Below are 5,807 nucleotides of genomic sequence, written 5' to 3'. Positions count from 1 at the left end.
CCAAAACGGCGCTGCAGGGGAGCCGGGCCTCCCCCTGCGGAACGGTACCATCTGATTTTTCGCTGGCGGCAGCGTCTTTCTATTTCCGTGCACGTATATGGATTTTTAACAACAAGGTGGTGTTTCACCCTGCTTTCAGGCAGGCTGACATGCAGCAGGACTATCAGCCGTTCTTCCAAGATTTCCCTTGGAGAAGGAGGTCACGCACCGCGGCGCGACTCCGTTACGCCTGGGTGTAAGGCTCCCCTTGCGCTCTGTGCTTAATTGCCTGGGGAGGGCAGGGAGGGAGCCAGGCTGGCTACAACGCGGATGGCGAACGCTGGCCGGTCCCATCGCCGGCTGACCCCACGCTGTCATGTGCCGCCGGAGGCTGCAACGCCGGGCACCGCGACGGCATTAAAATCTTAGTTTTGGTATGCTCCCGTCCTCCGGGTCTCACCGAGCCTGCCTGGCTCTTCGTTAGGGCCTTGCAGAAGAAGAGATCGTGCCCTGCTTGCTCCTGCGGCCGGGCTGCCGCAATCGCTGCCCTGAGTCAGGGGACAGGCATAGCTTTCACTCCATTATTATTATTATTACTATTATTATTATCTTGCGGCTAGCCCGCCGTTCGGAAAAAAAAGAAATGAGAAGAACAGGCCCTGCCGTGTGCCGGGGAGGCTGTAAGCGGAGCAAGGGCTGGCTTTTAAAAAGGTGAGATGCAGTCAGCCTGTGCAATGGGTAACCTGAGGTGGCGGGGAGCTGCTGGGGAGCGGCTCCTGGCGGGAGCGGCAGGCGGGGGAATGCTGCTGAACTCCTCGTACCTAAAGTCGGCTTAATTGCCTTAATGAGCTATTCAGAGGCAACAAGTTATCACTCAAATGAGGGAGGCAGGTGGTGAAAATGAGACGTTACGGGGACTTGGCGTTTTTCTCTGGTAGGAGGTAGGCTCCGCTCCAGGAGGGTCGAGTAAAGGTCCTGTAGCACTCAAAATTTGCAAACGTTTAATACGCTTTATTCCGGTCTAAATCCTATAGCTTCTGCCATTCCTGAAGGATGACGGTGGGTCATTCCAGCAAACGGGAACAGCTGAGGTGTGCTTGTGTGTGCGCTGCGGGTTCCTCCCAGGCTTCACCCACCCGCGGCCGGCAGCGTGGTGGGGCCACTCGCGCAGCCGCGGCTCCTGGCAGAGGCATAGGTTCGCCCCTCTTGCAGCCTGGTCGGGTCGTAAACCCAGCCAGGGAAAAACGTGCTTGGGGAAGAGAAAGCCAAACCTTTGCATGTGGGCTCTTGCGTGTGGAAGCCGAGGAGAAAGCAAAAGCGGGGCAAACCAGTGGGTTTGTGCTCTGAAATACCGGGAGAGCCGCGTTTGGGATTGCAGGGGGGAGCTTGAAAGGAGGGATGCCTCTCACCAGAGATGCCTTTGGAAATAGGAAATGTCGGTCTTTTTCACTGAATTGGGGGGAAAAGAGCAAAAGGGATCATAAGGGAAAACATGCTGCAGGTTTTTGACCTGCTGGGTCCCTGGTCCCCTCACTTCACTCGGGAAAAACCCAGGACTTTTTTCCTTTTTTCGGTTTGCCCGTGGGATAAGGAGCTTCTTCCCACTGTTGAGAGGATCCTGAGTGCTCTGATATTTTGGAAAGGAGCGGGTAGCGAGTGGCAAAGCACTAAACTGGTCTGGAGGACCGGTTTCAATGCAGGAAGAACGAGAATCTCTTAGCTTGTAGCTTCCCCGCTCCCCTGGGTGATGTAAATGATGAAAACGGAAAGAATGACAAAGGGTTTATGCAGAAGGGACCCCCACCCCCAGTTAAGAAAATAAAAAAAGGGGTCATTTCCATCTTCCATAAATCCCAAGCTTTGAGACAGTGAATTCTAGGATTGAGAGCAAACGTTTGCCATAAGTATACAGGCTGAGCTAAATAGGTAGGCTGGCAAGGGCATTTTAGCAACAAGAGGAAAGATTTTTTTTGTGTAATAGCAGTGTGTCAAAAATTAATGAGAGTTCAGCTTTAAGGCACACATTTGCTCCTCTTTGCATTCCACTTGGCATATGTAAGTACAGACAGAGAATACGTGTTTCTTTTCTTATTTGTTCTGTACACACAGTTGCCATATCATTGATTATTAGCTGTGCATGTTTATCGCATAAAGGGACTCCAGCAGAAGTCAATTAATAGAGAATGCAACTGCTGAAGTTAAGTTTATGTCTAGATCGCAAACAACCTCCCTTTAAACAAATGGATCACGCAAAGTGCAAATCCTTTGACTTTTTGAGCACGAGCAAATATTATAATAATTTGTCCCCAGAGAAAGCTAAGGAAGCTTTCCTATACACCTTTTGTTGTCCTTTAGCTTTTAAAAGAATAGCAATAGCCGTAACATATACAGATACCATAGAATAGGTTCCTAATTGTGACTAATCTCTGTTCTGATGATATGGTATGTATATGATATAGTTCCAGTTGACCTCTTCACATTGCATTGTGTGGCTGGCTGATTAGAAGCACAAATTGAATGCAATTTGTTTGAAAGATTATTTCACAAATAACTGCCATATTGACAAATGTTTTACTTAATGATGTGGTAAATGCAATTTAGAATAAATTAACCGTTAATTGTATCTACACACTTCATCTTTAGATTGTTGTTGCTATTTATAGCATTGTGTACTACCAGACTTAAAGTGATCGTATAAGCAGTGTGATATTGTTCTGTGTGATGGCTCAGACTTTGAAAACATTCCTCCCTGGCATGCTAAGCGAGCTTTTAGGAGAATCTGTGTTTCATGTGGAAACAAAGCTCTGTCCATATTTTTGGACAGTAACAATAAAATATTTCCGTAGCTTTTCATAAACATCCTCTTTTTGGCTTGTTTCTGGGCCATCAGGTCTCACCTCCTTCTCTTCCTAGTCAAATGGGAGAATCCACAATCTATAGTTCCATGCCTACAGGCCCACCTTTCTTAAGTGTTGCACTCAAATCAACCTGTTTAGAACTGCCACAGAGTCGTCTTCTCAGTAAAAGGTAGATACGTGTTCTCTTGTGTCTCTCAAGTGTGTGATGGGGTGTGTAGGATAGAGACTACTCTGGGGGAGTTATTAATTGCAGAAGAAGTCCTGCATACCCTTTCTTATATCATTAGTGGAACTAGTTGTATGAGTAAGCTTAGCCATCTAACTTTAATACTTGAGATAAGGCTTAGTGACTTTAACTGGATAATGTATTTTTTCTTAAATAGTTGTAAACAGCAGCATCAAATTTGACCTGCCGCTTTTCTTTTACATGTCTATGTATTAATGGGAATTTTGCCACTTGCATAATTGTGCACAGAACTGGGTCCCGCTTAGTATGTTAAATCTACAATGTACTTCTCCTAAGACTGGAAAGCTTACCATCGTTCACATGATTTGATTAGCAATGTAAATATAAAAAGGAATTGTTTTAATCAATCAAAATGCTTGTGAAGCATATACCTCAAAGAAAAAAAAGTATAAAAAGATTCCTCTTGAACTACTCAGTGCAGTATTCTGTTTGTTCGCCATTAGTTTTTATTACAGACTTGTCTCCCTGGAACATTGTTTATATATTTCTTGCAAATAGGAGACAGGCTTTTCCAGGTGTCCACAATACGTCTCTGCAGTTCTTCTTTGTTCATGTAGGGCTTTCTTAGCTACCATTTGTTTAATTCACTCCAAATTTCTATGCTTGTATTTAAACCAGGTGACTGTAATGGCCAAGGCACTAAAACTGTGAGCCAGAGTCTATAGTCACTACTCATATGAAGAAAGTTTTATTTGCTAGAGTAAGGATTAAAGGACTGCAGCTCGGATCCATAGGAGAAAAAAACCCCCACACAGTTATTAGTTTAAATGCATGCATATTGATAGTCTCACAAGGCATGAAATTCAGGACTGCAAGTAAGCGTCTCTATTCCAAGAAAGAAAAGTGACTTCAAATGCTTTCCACTTCACCCTTTTCCCATTCAGCATGCCGGCCATTCCAGGCCTTTGGAAACTCCCTTCTCCCAAACACCGAGTTACAGATCTTGTAAAATGATTGTCTGGGCTTGAGGCACATTCAGCAGAGGCAATGGCTGAAGCAATTACAAACTCCATCCATCCGCCTCGCTCCACTGATGAAAGGTACAGGGCCCGCTGCAGGGTCTCATACTCCTAAAATGCCACAGTTTATGGTTTAAGGTAAACTGCCACAGATTTCACTGTACATGGAAGAGCTGGACTGTGCATTGTAGCACAGCTGTTCCTGCTAGAGAGGTTGTTCACACTTTATACTTACTCTGCCCTTCAGCACTTTGAATGGCACAAATGAGGCTTGTGAACACCGCTACAGCAGCTGGGAGCTTCAGCCCCTTTGGGGACCAGCCCCAGTGGTCCTCCTACATAGTGGAGGCGGGGAGACCATAAGCTGTGGAGTTTAGGGTTATGTTCACTGCTCTGTGATAGTTCAGAGAGCTGAAGACAAGCGAGGTGGCTGGAAGAGTGCCTGCTGGTTTTACCACAGGACATCTAGATCTCCTCTATGTATAGCATTAGAGGCTGCACCGAAGAGGCAGGCCAGGCAGTTGAACTGCTACCAAAGGATTCCCCTCCACGCTATCACCCTCTCAATACTCTGCACAAAACTGGATGCTGAACTGGCTCCTGCTTTCGTAACGGCAACAGTGTGTTCCTTAAGCAGGTTTACAATTTTACCACTTCTGCTTCCTTAATCTGTTGCATGTTTGCTCTTTTGCTCTTGTGCTGCACCTCAGTTCTGCTGTGATTCCCATCTTGTTTCGCTGTAATTATCATGAGATACAACAGGTGTGCTAAGTTACTAAACTGCTTCTCAAGTAAGCCCTTCCCTCTACATTATGTGTTCTTGCTAGTTTTCATTCATGCACACACAAACGTGGCATTTCGACATGGCCTAAATTAAGTGTTAACAAATAAATCTCCTTTGTCTATTCAACAGTGGCAAGTATCTGTTTAAAATCTAATTCTCCTTCCCTCACCTCTCTTTTGTACTTTACAGCGTGGGCCAGGCTCCAGCACACATGTTTGTACTCAGTAGGTTACTTCAGAGGCAGCCCCTTTCACTTTGATGACACTATTTATGGAGGCAGGCACCGCTCTGTGTGAACAAGGGTATAGCGTTTGACCCTTCTGAAGGCTGGGGATGGCTGAAGTCTGGAGTCAATCGCATGATCTTTAACACAGTGAGACGATTTATTCCTGTTGTTGTCTTTTGTTATCATCCACTTAGTGCAATTAAATTGCAGAAGTCCTGATTTACGAAAGCACTTGAGCACATGGCAGGCTCTAAAAGTGCTTAGACATAAATTTCAGTACATGATTATATCCTAGTGAATTCAGTTTTGAAATAAAAAAAAAAACCCTTAGGCACACGCTTAGAAATAAGAATATTCCTTGGCTTTGCTAAACAGAGATGGCTTGAAGGACGCGTTTGTTACTGTGTTGAATTGGGACCTAATAAAGAACAGCCGTAGTTTTTCAGCTACAAACCACTGTGTATAAATCTTGGGGGCAGCAACATTGAAAATAACAGCTATTATCTGCTGAAGTTTCAGTGCAACTATGGAAACTCAAATGCCTGGCTAACTAAAGTTTGGCTATATCCCTAGCATTGTGTAGATATTTTGACATAACCTAGTGTGAAGATCTTTAAACCCATCCAATATTCAACGTTCTTATATCTGTGCTGTCAGTTAGGAAGCTAACGTGCATGGTCTGCCCTGAAGGCAGCCTGTTCCCAAGTGGCCTGTGGCTTCGATAATCTCTGTACTATGTTTGGCAGCTGGTAGC

The 5,807-nt window shown here is 45.1% G+C and overlaps 1 protein-coding gene across 1 annotated transcript in view; it reads left to right on the top strand.

Moving 5' to 3' along the window:
• Positions 1-5,807, top strand: part of SIM1 (SIM bHLH transcription factor 1) — a 46,547-nt gene that overhangs the window by 17,013 nt on the left and 23,727 nt on the right. The gene's annotated exons all lie outside the window — the stretch shown is intronic.

Source organism: Egretta garzetta, unplaced genomic scaffold (assembly GCF_000687185.1).
Source record: "Egretta garzetta isolate BGI_Z169 unplaced genomic scaffold, ASM68718v1 scaffold231, whole genome shotgun sequence".
NCBI classification, from domain to species: Eukaryota; Metazoa; Chordata; class Aves; order Pelecaniformes; family Ardeidae; genus Egretta; species Egretta garzetta.
This window is presented reverse-complemented; position numbering and strand designations above follow the sequence as displayed.